Below are 20,842 nucleotides of genomic sequence, written 5' to 3'. Positions count from 1 at the left end.
CCTTTGCTGGGCAAAGAAGTGAGGGTAGCCTCTTGAAACTGAGGGCAGCCTCTAGCTGGCATCTTGTAATGTCTCCAGCCTCCAGCCAACAAGAAATGAAGCCCTCACTCCTATAGCCTTAAGAAAATAAATCCTGCCAACAACCTGTTTAAGCTTGGAAATAAATCCTTCTCTAGTCAAGCATTCAGATGATACCCCAACGCCAGCTGACACCTTGACTGCAGTCTTACAGAAGACCTAGTTAAGCTACACTAGACTTCTGACCCAAAGAAACTGTGAGATAATATATATCTGTTGTTTAAAAACCACTGAGTTTTAGGTAATTTGTTATGCACCAATAGAAAAGTAATGCAAGACCCGAGATACTACAAAATTTAGAGGTGAGGGAGCTATGAAAGAGCCAGGAAAAGACCACGGAAGAGAGGCTGGTGAGGCAGGAGGAAAACCAAGAGAAAGGCATTTCTCCAAGGGACTTATTGCCGGCTTCCTCAGAGAAATCTGACAAATAGATAAAGAGCAAAGAGAAAGTTGAGTCCCCTGACCTGCTAGAGGCTCATGTGTAATCACTACTAAAGGTACACGAGAAGCCAGGTGGAGCCACCTCCATTCCAACCATGGGGTCCTCTATGTTACCCCTTCCTGGAAGAAAGTGGTAAGAGCCAGTGATACTACGTGGGTACTGGTAGAAGCCAGAAAGCATTCAGTTCTTTCTGCTCTAGGTGGTCATTCACTAAGAATATTAGCTGATACATTTACAGTTGTTTTTTAGCAATGATGAGTTTCCCTACAGATGTTTTTGAGGGGGTGGGCTCTAGCAGTCTAGCCAGCTCATAGGTGATCACCATTGAAAGGGACATGAGAAGCCAAGTCCGAGCCACCTCCACTTCAGCCTCCTTCCAAGGAGAAAGTGGCAACTGGCACTGCTAAGTAAAAGACATACATACTTATAAGGCTCCCTGGAAGACCCAATTAGTGCCAGAGTTGTGCTACTTCACTGTTTATAAGGCTTTGAAAGTTGGTATTTCAAAACTGGCTAACACTTAATACTAATCAAAGTCAGTTCATTTTAATTACTAAGTAGCTAACATAACTTATTTTTAAACTTTTGTTTTTAGATATGCTTAGATTGGCTTTTAATGTACGTGTTTTTTTTTAAATCAATGCAACCAAATCTAATGAGCATGTATTATGTGAAAGGCCCTGAATTAACTAGGTATATAGCTCAGTGAAAGAAGCTGCCCTGCCTCTTTTTGTATATCTATAATTCATATGCAAACTTATACTATTTATAAAGCAGTCACACAATCAAACACTATGTTGTGCCCTAACATGACTAGTATTCAGCTTTTATCTAGGTTTATCTACAGTGAGCATCCTATTTCCCTATAGTGCTTTGAAAGCAATTTCTTTCCTATTCATTCATTCAATGAAGATATACTGAGCACTCACTTAGTTACAGAGAGGGGCAAATTAGATAAAAAATGCGCAAGTATTCAATGTTCCTGTTCTATAAGAACAATGCTATCCAAAATGTGCCAAACATCTCCCTTTTCATTTATATCCTCAATATTCTTTATCAATGTATGTGTGTATACGTATGTGTTGTGTGTGTGTATAAATACACACACACACACACACACACACACATTTGACTCTTAAACAACACAGCGGTCAGGGGTGTCAACCCTCAGTGCAATTGAAAATTCTCCTATGCCTTTATAGTCAGCCTCCTATATCCATGCTTCCTCCATATTCTCAGTTCCACATCTGTGGATTCAACCAACCTCGGATCATGTAGTGTTGTAGCATTTACTATTGAAAGAAATCTGCCTATAAGTGGACCTCTGCAATTTAAATCTGTGTTGCTCAAGGGTCAATTATATATATAAACATATACACATATATAGATATATATATATACATTTACTCTGCCTGATATATAGTGTATACACATATACATGTATGTATGTGCGTATATATATATATATATATATATATATATATTTACTGTATATTTATCTGTAAATACTCTGCTAACCTAGCAATACAACCCTTGCATCATCAGCTTTTCCCCAAGTTTTGCTCTATCATCAAGGCTAAAAGTTAAATCAATTGCTGATGTACTTCACTCGGTTCAGGTTAGCAGGCTTCATTATTCTCAGTCATGTCCTCGGCACCATGAAACAAAGGGAAGTATAAGACTAGATCATGGCATGGAGGAGTTTTCAACTTATTTTACTACTAATGGCTTTCCTAATCTTCTTTGTCACTTGAACGTATGCCCTTCCATAGAATTTACTCCTATTAGCTTTCCACTGAAACACTTTTTAGCACACAGTATGTTCTCAATAAGCATCACCTGACTGAAAAGCTACTTTCCAAAATGATTGAGGTGGCTTGCATGAAAATGGAAATATGCATGTAGACAAGCAAATGGAAATACACCATTAGATAAACATACACAAACTAAAGCTAAATAAAAAGGGCCTATAAAATGTTTAACCCACTCAACAATTTGTTTAATGAATTGAAGACAATAACTGTTTTTAAAACTATGTCCACATAACTATATTTGAAAATTAAATCTGGCCCTGTGCTTTCTCACAGCTATTACAAACAGCAAAATACAGATTGTGTAATCTTATTTCCAACAAAAAGAAGTATTTCATTTTATGAAAGAAAGCATGTTTTTCCTGGGTGATGAATTCTAAGAATTTATTGCAAAGATAATTAGATTAAAGCAAAAATCAGAGCACATATCTTCCTTAATGATCTAAAGAAAGATGGATAAATTGACACAGAATTGCGAAAATGGATGTGTTGGATTGAGTGAGATATACAGCTCTTTCCAGAATTTCTGTTGTGATTCTATCAACTATCATTCTTTGTGTTATTTATGGCTATACCCAGGGATAATTATTATTTATTAGAACAAGTTGGTGAGCATTTTCAAGAACAGAAGAAGAAAACAGCAGATTGCTAAATGAGCATACATGTCTTATATGTTTTCCCAAATGCACAATATATTTGTACAGTATAGGTTATCTTGCATGAAAAAACATACCTCAATATTAATATCTATTTTCTACTCCCCGAAAGAGCAAACTTGGGAGATTCAAGATGGCGGAGGAGTAGGTGGACGTGGAGTTCATTTCTCTCCATTGGTGCATCAGGAATACCTTTATAGATGCAACAATTCTCACAGAACACTGGCTGAAAACTAGCAGAAAATCTTGGACACTGGAAAAACTATAAAGATCCCTGCATAACTGGGTAGGATGGAAAAAAAGAAGGGAGAAGGAGGAGAAGAGGAAACGGGATGGGACCTGCACCCCCGGGTGGGGGAGATGAAGCAGAGGAGAGATTCCCAAATTTGGGGAAACACCCTCACCGACAGGGAAATTGATTGGGATAAAAGGGAAGCATTTGAGGCTGTCAGAAGAAGGTGAAGCGGCCGATCCGTGGCACAGGGGACAGAGTGAGAAATACACATATGGTCCGTACCACGGCTCTACGTGCCCCAGACTGGGATGTGTGTTCACAGGTGCACAAGGGAGCTGGGAGCTGATGCATGGGGATTGGAGAACAGGCCCAGAGAGAAAACTGCTGTTGGCTGTGGGGAGACAGACTGAGGGGATGGGAGGGAGGAAATCTGCAGCAGGGAATGCCTATGGAGGAAGACTGGACTGCCACTGGGTGCTATTTCTGAGTCACACACAGGGGGAGGAGCCACTATTGTAACCTCTTTCTCCCCACACGCTGGTGCCTGCCGACGACAATAAAAGACACCGGCTCAGGGCTGGCTCTTGTGTGCCAGCTGCCGAGCAATAAAAAGAAAAGCCCCCTCAGAGCTAGCCCTCATGTGCCTTATGCCAGGCACCAGAAAAGGCCTCACTAGGGCCATATCTCTTAAGCCCATGGCCACTGGCTTCCCTGTGCATTTGGAGCCACTGGGGCTCCCAATATCCAAGCAGTCATACCACCTCTACACTCGGTCCTCACAGGTGCAGAGCCAAGAGCTCCAAGGCAGCCTCAGAACCAGACTCCTGTAGGTGGACCACACGCAGAGGCAGGGATAAAACCAAACCTTAACCCCAGAGACAGGGTGACTAAAGAAGAATGAAAATCTTTCCATCAGCTGTACAAGCTACAGATTAAATCCCCACGATCAGCTGGGTAGACACTGCATCTATGGAATATCTAAGTAGACAATGAGTGTCCCCACAAATGAAAATGGTGAAGCTCAGGCAGCTGCGGACTTTGGGGGTAGCACACGCAGTAAGTGGGCCAGATCACAGTCTGAGTGGTGCCCACAGGGCCCACAGCAGGTCCAGACACCAGCCCAAAGGCAGAGGAGAGCCTCTTGGGGAGGCAGAGGTGGGCTGTGACTCATGGCATGGGTGAGGACACATATAGCAGAGACCCGAGGGAAACATAATTATCACTATTAATTTTATTATGTTTTGATTCATTCTGTTGTTGGTTCTAGTTTTTTTTTGTTCGTTGTTTAGTTTTTTCTTTTCTTTTTTAGTCTTTTGGGATCTCCATGATTTATAACATATTTTTAATTTTTATTATTTTTTCAATGTCTATTTTTACTTTGCTTTCTTGTCCCTTGTTTTTGCCCTTTTTATTTTATTTTATCATTATTATTTTTTTAATCACCTTTATCAGTTTGTTCTGTTTCCTTGCTTTATTCTTCAGTTAACACATTGCTTTGGTTTTGTTTTTAGGTTACGTGTTTTTGTCAGTTTTAATCTTAATTGTTTGATTTTATTTTTGAGTTCTATTTGTCTGGTTGTTCTCTTGCTTTTTGATTTGTTTGGCTCAGTTTTTGTTTCTATTACCTGTGTGTGTGTTTCCTTGTTTCTGTTTCTCTTTGTTTGATTTTGCTTTTACCATTTCTCTGGAGTTTTCTTTATCTTTTCTTTTTCTTAAATATACACTTTTTTGTATATTTCTGTTTCTATGTTGAATTTCTGTTGTTCTCCCTTCTTTCCCCCTTCTCATTTTCTTTTTTAATATTATTTTTGTCAGTTTGCTTGGTTTCTTTGCTTCACTTTTCAGTTGGCACTCTGCTTTGGTTTTGTTTTTTGGTTTAGGGTTTTTGTCAGCTTTCTCTTAACTGTTTGATTTCACTCTTGGGTTCTTCTGTTTGTTTGGTTGTTATCTTTCTATTTGACTTATTTGGCTCTGTTTTTGTTTCTTTTGTCTGTGTGTGTTTCCTTGTTTCTGTTTCTGTTTGTTGATTTTACTTTCTACCATTTGTCTGGGGTTTTGTTAGTCTTTTTTTTTTTTTAAATCCCCTTTATTGCCGGGACAAGTGACCTGTGGTGTCTTGGTCCCTTGACCAGAAGTTGGGCCTGAGGCTCTGGAGTTGGAGCACCGAGTCCAGGATGCTGGACACTAGAGAATGCTGGCCCCAGGGAAGATTAATCGCCAAGAGCTCTCATGGACGCCGCTGATTCCAAGCTCCACCCAACTGACAGCACCTCCCAGCACTGGACGCCTCACACCAAACAACAAACAAGACAGGAACACAAACCCACCAATAAATACACAGACTACCTAAAGTAATACTAAGCACACAGACAACCCAAAACACACCACCTGACAGGGTCCTGCTCATCAGAGGGAAAAGACGCAGCTCCACACACCAGAACACAGGCACCATTCCCTCCCATCAAGAAGCCTACACAAGACACTGGATCAACCCCAGCACTGGGGGCAGAGAACAGAAGCAAGAGAAACTATGACCTTGCCGCCTAAGGAAAGGAGACTTCAAATATTGTAAATCAGACAAAATAAGAAGACAGGGAAATATCATACAGGCAAAGGAGCAAGATAAAACCCCACAAGACCAAATAAATGAAGAGGAAATAGGCAAACTACGTGAAAAAGATTTCAGAGTAATGATAGTAAAGATGATGCAAAATCGTGGAATAGAATAGAGAAAATACAAGAAACGTTTAACAAGGTCCTAGAAAACTAAAGAGAAGACAAACAGTAATTAACAACACAATAACTGAAATTAAAAATACTCTAGAACAAATCAACAGCAGAATAACTGAGGCAGAAGAATGGATAAGTAACCTGGAAGATAGAATGGTGGAAATAGCTGCCGCAGAGCAGAATAAAGAAAACAGAATGAAAAGAATGGAGGACAGACTCAGAGACCTTTGAGACAACATTAAGTGAACAAAGATTCGAATTATGGGCGTCCCAGAAGAAGAAAAAAAAGAAAGGGTCTGAGAAAATATTTGAATAGATTATAGTATAAAACCTCGCCAACATGGGAAAGGAAATAGTCACCCAAGTCCAAGAAGCGCAGAGTCCCATACAAGATAAACCTAAGGAGAAACACGCTGAGACACATATTAATCAAACTAACAAAAATTAAACCCAAAGAAAAAAATACTAAAAACAGTCAGAGAAAAGCAACAAATAACTTACAAGTTAACCCCTATAAGGTTAACAGCTGATCTCCCAGGAGAAACCCTACAGGCTAGAAAGGAGTGGCAAGATATATTTAAAGTGATGAACAGGAAAAACCTACAACCAAGATTACTCTACCCAGCAAGGATCTCATTCAGATTTGATGGAGAAATCAAAAGACTTACAGACAAGCAAAAGTTAAGAGAATACAGCACCACCAAACCAGCTTTACAACAAATGCTAAAGGAGCTTCTTTAGGCAGGAAACACAAGAGAAGGAAAAGACTTCCAAAAACAAACCCAAAACAATTAAGAAAATGGTAATAGAAATATACATATCAATAATTACCTTAAATGTAAATAGATTAAATGCCCCAACCAAAAGACATAGACTGGCTGAAAGGATACAAAAACAAGAACCGTATATAGGCTGTCCACAAGGGACTCACTTCAGACCTAGGGACACATACAGACTGAAAGTGAGGGGATGGAAAAAGATATTCCATGCAAAAGGAAATCAAAAGAAAGGTGGAGTAGCAATACTCATATCAGACAAAATAGGCTTTCAAAAAAAGACTACTAAAAGACACAAGGAAGGACACTGTACAATGATAAAGGGATCAATCCTGGAAGAAGATATAACAATTGTAAATATTTATGCACCCAACATAAGATCACCTCAATACATAAGGCAAATGCTAACAGCCATAAAAGGGGAAATCGACAGTAACACAATAATAGTAGGGGACTTTAACACTCCACTTACACCAATGGAGAGATCAACCAAACAGAAAATAAATAAGGAAAAACAAGCTCTACATGGCACATTAGACCAGATGTACTTAATTGATATTTATAGGACATCCCATCCAAAAACAACAGAATACACTTTCTTCTCAGGTGCACACGGAACATTCTCCAAGATAGATCACATCTTGGGTCACAAATCAAGCCTCGGTAAATTTAAGAAAATTGAAATTGTATCAAGCTTCTTTTCTGACCACAACGCTATGAGATGAGATATCAATTACAGGAAAAAAACTGTAAAAAATACAAACACATGGAGGCTAAACAATACGCTACTAAACAACCAAGAGATCACTGAAGAAATCCAAAAGGAAACCAAAAAACCCAGAGACAATGAAAACACGATGCCCTAAAACGTATGGGATGCAGCAAAAGCAGTTCTAAGAGGGAAGTTTATAGCAATTCAATCTCACCTCAAGAAACAAGAAAAATCTCAAAAAAAAAACCTAACCTTACAAATAAAGGAATTAAAAAAAGAAAAACAGCAAAAAAAAAAAACCCTAAAGTTAGCAGAAAGGAAGAAATCATACAGATCAGATCAGAAATAAATGAAAAAGAAATGAAGAAAAAATAGCAAAGATCAAAAGCTAAAGAACTAAATGCTGGTTCTCTATGAAAATAAACAAAATAGATAAACCATTAGCCAGACTCATCATGAAAAAAGGGAGAAGACTCAAATCAACAGAATTAGAAATGAAAAAGGAGAAGTAACAACTAACATTGCAGAAATACAAAGGATCATGAGAGACTATTACAAGCAGCTGTATGCCAATAAAGTGGATAACCTGGAAAAATGGACTAATTCTTAAAAAGTACAAACTTGCAAGGTGGAACAAGGAAAAAATAGAAAACATGAACAGACCAATCACAACCACTGAAATTGAAACTGTGATTAAAATTCCTCCAACAAAAGCTGAGGGCCAGATGTCTTCACAGGAGAATTATATCAAACATTTAGAGAAGAGCTAACACTTAACCTTCTCAAACTCTTCCAAAATATAGCAGAGGGAAGAACACACCCAAACTCATTCTATGAGGCCACCATCACCCTGATACCAAAACCGGACAAAGATACTACAGAAAAAAGGAAAATACAGGACAATATCACTGATGAACATAGATGCAAAAATCCTCAACAAAATTCTAGCAAACAGAATCCAACAGCACATTAAAAGGATCATACAGGGCTTCCCTGGTGGCACAGTGGTTGAGAATCTGCCTGATAATGCAGGGGACACGGGTTCGAGCCCTGGTCTGTGAGGATCCCACATGCCGCGGAGCAACTAGGCCCATGAGGCACAACTACTGAGCCTGCGCGTCTGGAGCCTGTGCTCCACAACAAGAGAGGCCGCGATAGCGATAGGCCTGTGTACTGCAATGAATAGTGGCCCACGCTTGCCACAACTAGAGAAAGCCCTCGCACAGAAATGAAGACACAACACAGCAAAATAAATTAATTAAATAATAAACTCCTACCCCCAACATCTTCTTTTAAAAAAAAAAAAAAGGATCATACACCATGATCAAGTGGGGTTTATCCCAGGAATACAAGGACTCTTCAATATACGCAAATCAATCAACATGATATACCATATTAACGAACTGATGGATGAAAACCATATAATCATCTCAATAGATGCAGAAAAAGCTTTGGAGAAAATTCAACACCCATTTATGATAAAAATTCTCCAGAAAGTGGGCACAGAGGGAACCTACCTCAACATAATAAAGGCCATATCCAACAAAACCACAGCAAACAACATTCTAAATAGTGAAAAAGTGAAAGCATTTTCTCTAAGATCAGGAACAACAAACACAAAGATGTCCACTCTCACCACTATTATTCAACATACTTGTGAAAGTCCTAGCCATGGCAGTCACAGAAGAAAAAGAAATAAAAAGAATACAAACTGGAAAAGAAGAAGTAAAACTGCCACTGTTTGCAGATGACATGATACTATACAAAGAAAATCCTAAAGATGCCACTGGAAAACTACTAGAGCTAATCAATGAATTTGGTAAAGTTGCAGGATACAAAATTAATGCATAGAAATCTCTTGCATTCCTGTACACTAACAACAACATATCAGAAAGAGAAATTAAGGAAACACTTCCATTCACCACTGCAACAAAAAGAAAAAAATACTTAGGAATAAACCTACCTAAGGAGGCAAAAGACCTGTATGCAGAAAACTATAAGACACTGATGAAAGAAACCAAATACAATACAAACAGATGGAAAGATACACCATGTTCTTGGATTGGAAGAATCTATACTGTGAAAATGACTATACTATCCAAAGCAATCTACAGATTCAGTGCAATCCCTATCAAGTTACCAATGGCATTTTTTACAGAACTGGCACAAAAAAAAATTTTTAATTTGTATGGAGACACAAAAGACCCTGAATAGCCAAAGCAATCTTGAGGGAAAAAAACGGAGCTGGAAGAATCAGAATCCCTGTCTTCAGACTATATTACAAAGTTACAGTCAACAAGACAATATGGTACTGGGACAAAAACAGAAATTTAGATCAATGGTACAGGACAGAATGCCCAGAGATAAACCCGTAGACATATGGGCACCTAATTTATGACAAAAGAGGCAAGGACATACAATGAAGAAAAGGAAGCCTCTTCAATAAGTGGTGCTGGGAAAACTGGACAGCTACATGTAAAAGAATGAAATTAGAACATTCCCTAACACCAAACACAAAAATAAACTCCAAATGTATTAACGACTTAAATGTAAGACCAGACACTATAAAACTCTTAGAGGAAGACATAGGAAAAACACTCTTTGACATAAATCACAGCAAGATCTTTTTTGACCTACCTCCTAGAGTAATGGAAATAAAAACAAAAATAAACAAATGGGACCTAATGAAAATTAAAAGCTTTTACACAGTAAAGGAAACTATAAACAAGACGAAAAGACAACCCTCAGAATGGGAGAAAATATTTGCAAATGAAGCAACTAACAAAGGATTAATCTCCAGGATATACAAGCAGCTCATGCAGCTCAGTATCAAAAAAACAAACAACCCAATGCAAAAATGGGTGGAAGACCTAAATTGACATTTCTCCAAAGAAAACATACAATTGCCAACAAACAAAGGAAAAGATGCTCAGCATCACTAATCATTAGAGAAATGCAAATCAAAACCACAATGAGGTATCACCTCACACCAGTCAGAATGGGCATCATCAAAAAATGTAGTAACAATAAATGCTGAAGTGGGTGTGGAGCGTAGGGAACACTCCTGCACTGTTGGTAGGAATGTACAGCCACTATGGAGAACAGTATGGAGGTTCCTTAAAAAACTAAAAATAGAACTATCATGTGACCCCACAATCCCACTACTGGGCATATATCCTGAGAAAACCATAATTCAAAAAGATACATGTAGGGCTTCCCTGGTGGCGCAGTGGTTGAGAGTCCGCCTGCCGATGCAGGGGACACGGGTTTGTGCCCCGGTCCGGGAGGATCCCACATGCCGCGGAGCGGCTGAGCCCGTGAGCCATGGCCGCTGAGCCTGCACGTCCGGAGCCTGTGCTCTGCAGGGGGGAGAGGCCACAACAGTGAGAGGCCCGCGTACCGCAAAAAAAAAAAAAAAAGATACATGTACCACAGTGTTCATTGCAGCACTATTTACAATTGCCAGGACATGGAAGCAACCTAAATGTCCATCAACAGATGAATGGATAAAGAAGATGTGGCACATATATACAATGGAATATTACTCAGCCATAAAAAGGAACAAAATTGAGTTATTTGTAATGAAGTGGATGGACCTAGAGTGTGTCATACACAGTGAAGTCAGAAAAACAAATACTGTATGCTAATGCACATATATGGAATCTAAAAAAACAGTACTGATGAACCTAGCAGCAGGGCAAGAATAAAGATGCAGACATGCAGAACGGACTTGAGGACACAGAGTGGGAAGGGGAAGCTGGGATGAAGCAAGAGAGTAGCACTGACAGATATACACTACCAAATGTAAAATGCATGGCTAGTGGGAAGCTACTGCATAGTACAGGGAGATCAGCTTGATGCTTTGTGACCACCTAGAGGGGTGGGATAGGGAGGATAGGAGGGAGACGGAAGAGGGAGGGGATATGGGGATATATGTATATGTATAGCTGATTCACTTTGTTGTACAATAAAAACTAACACAACATTGTAAAGCAATTATACTCCAATAAAGATATTTTAAAAAATTAAAGAGTAAGACTTTATTTTAATATGAAGTATCACATGAAGTTACATAAGTGAACATAATTTTAGCTTATAAGGCACTGCAAAAATGTAAATTAGTGACTAACATTGAAAAAAGTATAGTTATTTATCAGTGTTTTATCAGTGAGAACAAATTGCTACTCTGCATAGGCCAAATGCACTGCCTGCCAGTACCACAGCAAGCCGCTGAAGCCATTATCCCTGATGAATGCAATCATTAGGCAGCCAGGCTTTGTACCACGTGTCCATGCCCCCACAGGACCAGAAGTCAGTGTTCCTGGGCTAGGCATCTAATCCAAGGGCAGTGAATCTATTGGGTTGGTTTGTGACATTAAATGAGAACTGGTTCAATTTTTAAAAAATACTGGGGCCAATGTACTTCTTTTTTCTCTTTGGATTCAAACTAAGAAATGACAGGAAGATTGAGCAGTGACAGAATTGAAAGTGACAGAGGAATAATGAGGTAATAAAAATTACTTAGGAATATAGGCATAGAGGATAACAGAGTTGCCATCGGAGGTGTTTTGGTTTATGACAGGATCCAAGAAGGTAGGTGGCCTCCAAAAGCACTTGCTTTGCAGTTCAATACAAATCCGTGTTCTAATAAGAAAACATCTTAACCCTTATTTTTCCAGGTTTAGTGAGATATAGTTGACAACACTGAGTACATTTAAGAGACACAATGTGATGATTTGATTGACATATATATTGCAAAATAATTACCACAGTAAGGCCAGTTAACACAACCATCACCTCACATAGTTACCTCTGTGTGTGTGTGTGTGTGTGTGTGTGTGTGTGTGTGTGTGTGTGTGTGGTGAGAACCTTTAAGATCTGCTCTCTTAGCAATTTTCAAGCACGTGATATATTAGATCCCCAAAACTTACTCATCTTATAACTGGAAGTATGTACCTTTTAACCATCATCACCCAATTCCTCTCTCCCACTGCAACTCTACTCTCTGTTTCTGAGTCCAGTTTTTTCAGATTTCACATATAAGTGGTATCATACAGTATTTGTCTTTCTCTGACTTATGTCACTTAGCCCTCAAGTTCCATCCTTGCTGTTGGAAATCGTAGGATATTTTTCTTTTTTTATGGCTGAATATTATTATTTATATTATTTAGAAAATACTATGTATGAATAATCATATTATACATCAATGATTATATATTATCGATATCAATAATTAACACACTATATTAATTATTATATATATATATACCTCCTGCTTTTCAAAGGCTTGCTTTACACTACTTGGCTTTTAGAACCTGTTTTTGTTAATCAAAAGAAATCTGAAGAGGATTTTTCACGTATACGAAAAAAGGCAAAAAGTAAAAATAGTGTTCAGCACTTGTTTTGCAGTGAGGCCATTATATAAGCAGTGTGTACCTGGAGTAGCAAGAGTGGCACCACCAAGCTCCTTCCCCATGAACTACACTCAGCATCTCAGCATCAAGCCACTATAGTTTGAACTGTGTCTGTGAGCATCTGTGCTTTATCCAAATTTATTTCGTGCATCCATTAGCAAAATGTATGTATCCTAAGGTAACTGCTTCTTCACTTTACACCATTTCAGCTTAAGAAAGGTTTCATAGGAACACTCTGCTTTCGAATAGTGAGTGAAACCTGTATAGGACATCCTTATCCATTCATCCGTCAACAGATAAATTATTTCCATATATTGGCTATTGTAAATAATGCTACAATAAACATGAGAGTGCAGCTATCTCTCCCTATGGAAATGATTTCATTACTTTAGGCTATACACCTAGAAATGGGATAGATGGATCACAAGAGTAGTTCAATTTTTAATTTTTTGAGGAATCTCCATATAATTTTCCATATGGCTGCCTCAATTTACTTTATCACCAATAGGGCACAAGTGTTACTTTTCACGACATTCTTCCCAGCATTTTGTCTCTTGGCCTTTTGATAACAGCGATCCTAACAGGTGAAGTAATACCTCATTGTGGTTTTGATTTGCATTTCCCTGATGACTAGTGATGTTAAGGACCATTTCATGGTACTGTTAGCCATTTGTATATCTTCTTTGGAAAAACACCTATCCCAGTCCTCTACCCATTGTTTAATCCAATTATTTAGAATCTTTTGCTATTCAGTTGTATGAATCTCTATATTTAGGATAGTAATTCCTTATTAAATATATGGTTTGCAAATATTTTCTGCCATCCCATAGATTGCCTTTTCATTTGCTGACTGTTTCTTTTGCTGTGTAGAAGCTTTTTAGTTTGATGTAGTCCTACTCATTTACTTTTGCTTTTGTTGCTTGTGCTTTTAGTGTCATAACCAAAAATGCCAACACCAACATCAAGGAGATTTTTTCCATTTTCTTCTAGAAGTTTTATGGTTTCAGGTCTTACATTTAAGTCTTTCATCCATTTTAAGTTAATTTTTCTCAGTTGTGTAAGATGGAGTCCAGTTTCATTCTTTTCCATGGAAATGTCCCGCTTTCACAACACCATTTATTGAATAGTCTACTTTTTCCCCATTGAGTACTCTTGGCTCCCCTGTCAAATATTAGTTGATCATATATGCATGGGTTTATTTCTGGGCTCTCAATTATGTTCCATTTATCTATGTGTCTGTTTTTATGCCAGGACTATACTTCTTAATTATTACAGCTTTTTAATATAATTTGAAATCAAGAAAAGCAATGCCTCCAGCTTTGTTCTTTCTCAAGGTGACTTTGGCAATTTGGGTTGCCAAATTTGACTTTGTGGTTCCATACAAATTTTAATTTCTTTTTCTACTTCTGTGAAAAATACCATGGGAAATTTGATAGGAATTTCATTGAATTTTTTTGATGCCTTCAAGTAGTATGGATAGTTTAACAATATTAATTCTTCTCATCCATGAACACAAGATATTTTCCATGTACATATGTCTTCTTCAATTTCTTTTGACAATGTCTTATCATTTTCAGTGTACAGGTCTTTCACTTTGCTTAAATTTATTACTTTTGATGATATTGTAAATGAGACTGTTTTCTTGAGTTCCTTTTCAGATAATTCATTATAAGTGTATAGAAACACAATTGATTTTTATACACTGATTTTTTATCTTGGAATTACTGAATTTGTTTACTAGTTCTAACAAGATTTCAGTGGAGTCTTTAGGGTTTCCTATATATAAAATAATGTCATCTGCAACCAGACACTTATACTACTTCCTTTCTGATTTGGATGTTTCTTATTGCTTTTCTTGCCTAATTGCTCTGGCTAGGACTACCAGTACCATGTTGCATACAAGTGGTTTAACTGGGCACCCTTGTATTGATCATGATCTTAGAGGAAGAGCTTTCAGCCTTTCACTGTTAAGTATGATGTTAGCTATGGACTTGTCAAATACAGTCATTATTATTTTGAGGTACATAACTTTTATACCCAACGTTGACAGTTTTTATCATAAAAGAATGTGTATTCCACTATTTTTGGATGAAACATTCTATATATATATCTGTTAGGTCCATTTGAACTATTGTGTTGTTCAAATTCACTGTTTCTTTATTGATTGTCTATCTAGATAATCTGTCTTTTGTTCACAGTAGGATTTTAAAGTTCCCTACTATTAATTGATATTTATAGGACATTCCATCCGAAAACAGCTGATAACACTTTCTTCTCAAATGCACATGGAACATTCTCAGGATAGATCACATCTTGGGTCACAAATCAAGCCTCGGTAAATCTAAGAAAACTGAAATGACATCAAGCATCTTTTCCAAACACAACACTATAAGATTAGAAATAAATTACAGGTAAAAAGAAGACATAAAACACATGGATGCTAAACGATACATTACTAAATAACCAAGAGATCACTGAAGAAATCAAAGAGGAAATCAAAAAATACCTAGAGACAAATAACAATGAAAACACCATGATCCAAAAGCTATGGGATGCAGCAAAAGCAGTTCTAAGAGGGAAGTTTAGAGAAATACAAGCCTACCTCAAGAAACAAGAAAAATCTCAAATAAACAATCTAACCTTACACCTAAAGGAACTAGAGAAAGAAGAAAGAGCAAAATCCAAAGTTAGTAGAAGGAAAGAAACCATAAAGATCAGAGCAGAAATAAATGAAATAGAAACAAAGAAAACAATAGCAAAGATCAAAAAAACTAAAAACTGGTTCTTTGACGAGATAAACAAAATTGACAAACCTTTAGCCAGACTCATCAAGAAAAAGAGGAAGAGGACTCAAATCAATAAAATTAGAAATGACAAAGGAGAAATTACAATGGACACCACAGAAATACAAAGCATCATAAGAGACTACTATAAGCAACTCTATGCCAATAAAATGGACAACCTGGAAGAAATGGACAAATTCTTAGAGAGGTATAACCTTCCAAGACTGAACCAGGAAGAAATAAAAAATATAAACAGACCAATCACAAGTAATGAAAGTGAAACTGTGATTAAAAATCTTCCAACAAACAAAAGTCCAGGACCAGATGGCTTCACAGGTGAATTCTATCAAACATTTAGAGACGAGCTAACACCCATCCTTCTCAAACTCTTCCAAAAAATTGCGGAGGAAGGAACACTCCCAACTCATTCTATGATGCCACCATCACCCTGATACCAAAACCAAACAAAGATACTAGAAAAAAAGAAAATTACAGACCAATATCACTGATGAATATACATGCAAAAATCCTCAACAAAATACTAGCAAACAGAATCCAAATTAGCAAACACTATGATCAAGTGGGATTTATCCCAGGGATGCAAGGATTCTTCAATATACGCAAGTCAATCAATGTGATACACCATATTAACGACTGATGAATAAAAACCATATCATCATCTCAACAGATGCAGAAAAAGCTTTGGACAAAATTCAACACCCATTTATGATCAAAACTCTCCAGAAAGTGGGCATAAAGGGAACCAACCTCAACAAAATAAAGGCCATACCCAACAAACCCACAGCAAACATCATTCTCAATAGTGAATAACAGAAAACATTTCCTCTAAGATCAGGAACAAGACAAGGATGTCCACTCTTGCCACTATTATTCAACATACTTTTGGCAGTCCTAGCCACAGCAATCAGAGAAGAAAATAAATAAAAGCAATACAAATTGGAAAACAAGAAGTAAAACTGTCACTGTTTGCAGATGACATGATACTACACATAAAAAATCCTAAAGATGCGACCAGAAAACTACTAGAGCTAATCAATGAATTTGGTAAAGTTGCAGGATACAATCCTAATGTACAGAAATCTCTTGCATTCCTATACACTAACAAGAAAAGATCAGAAAGAAAAATTAGTGAAACAATCTCATTCAACACTGCAACAAAAAGAATGAAATACCTAGGAATAAACTTACCTAAGGATGTAAAAGACCTGTACTCAGAAAACTATAAGACACTAATGAAAGAAATCAAAGATGACACAAACAGATGGAAAGATATAACATGTTCTTAGACTGGAAGAATCAACATTGTGAAAATGACTATACTACCTAAAGCAATCTACAGATTCAATGCAATCCCTATCAAATTACCAATGGCATTTTTCACAGAACTAGAACAATAAAATCTTAAAATTTGTATGGAGACACAAAAGACCCCGAATAGCCAAAGCAATCTTGAGGGAAAAAAAACAGAGCTGGAGGAATCAGACTCCCTGTTTTCAGACTATACTACAAAGCCAGTCATCAAAACAATATGGTACTGACACAAAAACAGAAATACAGATCAATGGAACAGGATAAAAAGCCCAGAGATAAACCCACGCACCTATGGTCAACTAGTCTATGACAAAGGAGGCAAAGATATACAATGGAGAAAAGACAGTCTCTTCAATAAGTGGTGCTGGGAAAACTGGACAATAAAATGTAAAAGAATGAAATTAGAACACTCCCTAACACCATACACAAAAATAAACTCAAAATGGATTAAAGAACTAAATGTAAGACTGGACACTATAAAACTCTTAGAGGAAAACATAGGAAGAACACACTTTGACATAAGTCGCAGCAAGATCTTTTTTGACCCACCTACTAGAGTAATGGAAATAAAAACAAAAATAAACAAACGGGACCTAATGAAACAAAAGCTTTTGCACAGCACAGGAAAACTCTAAACAAGATGAAAAGAAAACCCTCAGAATGGGAGAAAATATTTACAAGTGAATCAACAAAGGATTAATCTCCAAAATATATAAACAGCTCATGCAGCTCAATATTAAAAAAACAAACCCATTCCAAAAATGGGCAGAAGACCTAAATAGACATTTCTCCAAAGAAGACATACAGATGGCCAAGAGGCACATGAAAAGCTCTCAACATCACTAATTATTAGAGAAATGCAAACCAAAACTACAATGAGGTATCACCTCACACCAGTTAGAATGGGCATCATCAGAAAATCTACAAACAACAAATGCTGGAGAGGGTGTGGAGAAAAGGGAACCCTCTTACACTGTTGGTGGGAATGTAAATTGATACAGCCACTATGGAGAACAGTATGGACATTCCTTAGAAAACTAAAAAATAGAATTACCATATGACCCAGGAATCCCACTACTGGGCATATACCCAGAGAAAACCATAATTCAAAAAGACACATGCTCCCCAGTGTTCACTGTAGCACTATTTACGACAGCCAGATCATGGAAGTAACCTAAATGTCCATTGACAGACGAATGGATAAAGAAGATGTGGTGCAATGGAATATTACTCAGCCATAAAAAGGAACGAAATTGGTTCATTTGTATAGACATGGATGGACCTAGAGACTGTCATACAGAGTGAAGTCAGAAGGAGAAAAACAAGTATCATCTCTTAATGCATATGTGTGGAATCTAGAAAAATGGTACAGATGAACCAGTTTGCAAGGCAGAAATAGAGACACAGATGTAGAGAACAAACGTATGGACACTAAGGGGGAAATCAGGGGGTGGTGAGGTGAAGGTGGGATGAACTGGGAGATTGGGATTGATATATAAACACTAATATGAATAAAATAGATAACTAATAAGAACCTGCTGTATAAATAAATAAATAAAATTCAAAAAAAAAGTTCCCTACTATTATAGCACTTCTCTTAGTTCTGTTGGTGTTTGCTTCATATATTTAGGTGCTCTGATGCTGAATGCATAAATATTTACAATTGTTATATCTGTTGGATAAATTGACCCCTTTATAAGATATAATGGCCTTCTTTCTCTCTTGAAAACAGCTTTATCTTCAGATAACATGAGAAGTATTAGTTGCTGGGAACCAGAAATGATAAACTAGAGCAATTGTATATCTAAGGTAATCCAAACTTCTCTAAAAGTATTCTTATATATTTGTAGAATCTCAGTTTCCAGATAACAAAACTAAATTCAAATCAGACATGAGCACAGAAGCATGGAGTCAATAAATTTTAAGAGTATTTGTAAAGCTTTTTTATTTAAATAATTTTTGCATGCAGTAAAATTGCAAACTTAGTGAGAAAGATGTTTCAGCCTTCACTCATTTCCCCTAATGTTAACATCTTACATGACAAAAGTACAATTACTATGAAGAGGAAATTAACAGTGATGCAATATTATTACTAAACACTAAACCTTATTTGATATTCACCAATTTTTCCACCACCAGTCATTTACTGTTCCAGGATCCTATCCAGGATCACTTATTGCATTTAGTTGTTATTTCTCCTTAGTTTCCTCTAGCAGTTAATAGTTCTACAGTCTTTCCTTTTCTTTCATGATCTAGACATTTTTGAAGAGTACTGATCAGTTACTTTGTAAAATATCCCTCAATTTGTGTTTGTCCAATAATTTCTCAAGATTAGAATAAGTTATGCATTTTTTGGGAAAAATACCACAAAAACAATGTTGTGACTTTCCCAGTGCATAATACCAAGAGGTTCATGATATCTATCAATATGTCATATTACTAATGATGGTTATGGTGATCATTTGATTAAGTTGGTGTTAGCCAGGTTTTTTTCACAGGTTTTTTTTTTTTGTTGAAAAGTATCTTAGGGACATACTTTGAGACTATGCAAATCATGTTTCTCCTCAGTGTCTCCCCACTACCTTTAGAGGGTTTTATCTGCAACATGTATTACTGTGGTGTTTGTCTAATAGTAACTTCTTATTTCTCTATTTTCTTCTACATTTTTTAATTGAAATTCCACTGTGAGGAAGAGCTATCTCTTCTCCCTCACATATTTGCTTATTTATGGAGTTATTTATTAATATCAGCAAGAATGCATGAATATTTCTTTTATTCTTGTGTTAAAGTTCAATACTATTATTATTTATTTTGTTATTCTATTTGTTATGGCTTTGGCCATTAGAGGCTCTTTCAGGTTGCCTCCTATGTTCTTTGGAAAAGCAACCAACTTATTATTATTATTATTTTGGTATTTTCTTACTTCCTGGAACCACACAATGCTGCAGACTCAATTTGTGGGTTTTTTTGTCCTATGCCTATAATCAACCACTTCTCTAAGGAGTCCTGGTTCCTTTTTACTGGAGAATGGTGTTTAGGACCAAGATCTAGATGTTGAGTATACTCACTGTTACTTGAGCATCATGGCTTCTGACTCTCTCAACATACATAGCTAGGTTATATATGTGTGCCTACAAACTCACACACACACAGTTGATCTGATTGTATTTATAAAATCACCTAATGGCTAAAATTTATTTGCAGCACTTGTAGCACTTTCACAGTCATCAACATTTGCAGCACCTTCACAGTCATCCTCAGACATGTGGAGAGCAGTGAAAAATTTGAGTCACCTGCCATACATGTTTGCAGCTAAGGTAATAAAACAAGACAAGCTTTTGCCTTCTTGTTTCAGCTTTCATAGTATAAACATGTGTTTTTGGGCAGTCTATTTAGTGCTATTTTTTCTGTATTTTTGTGCATTTTGTTGGTGATTTTACTGTTTAATATGGCTCCCAAGGGTAATGTTGAAGTGCCATCTAGTGTTTCTAAGCACAAGAAGGCTGTGATGTGCCTTATGGAGAAAACATGTGTGTTAGATAAGCTTCATTAAAAATGAGTTATAGGACCACTGGTTGTGAGAGTAATGTTAAAGAATCAACAGTAACTAAGGTGTCTTTAAACAGAAACACATGTAAAACAAGGCTAAATATTGATCAGTTGATGAGAATACTGTGAACAAAGGCTTGCAGGAAACTAATTCTATATTTTCCAGAGGAGCAATGATTTGGTATTCACTAGTTCACTGTCTGTGGTGACTTCGTAGATTATAACCATTGTGAATAATGAGAACAGGCTATATTTATCTATCTGTTTATATATTAAAAACAATGAATTTATATTGATACCTCTGATTCCAATCCAACACCACAG

This window comes from Neophocaena asiaeorientalis, unplaced genomic scaffold (assembly GCF_003031525.2).
Source record: "Neophocaena asiaeorientalis asiaeorientalis breed wild unplaced genomic scaffold, Neophocaena_asiaeorientalis_V1.1 scaffold39, whole genome shotgun sequence".
Lineage (NCBI taxonomy): Eukaryota > Metazoa > Chordata > Mammalia > Artiodactyla > Phocoenidae > Neophocaena > Neophocaena asiaeorientalis.
Note: the sequence above shows the minus strand (reverse complement) of the source record.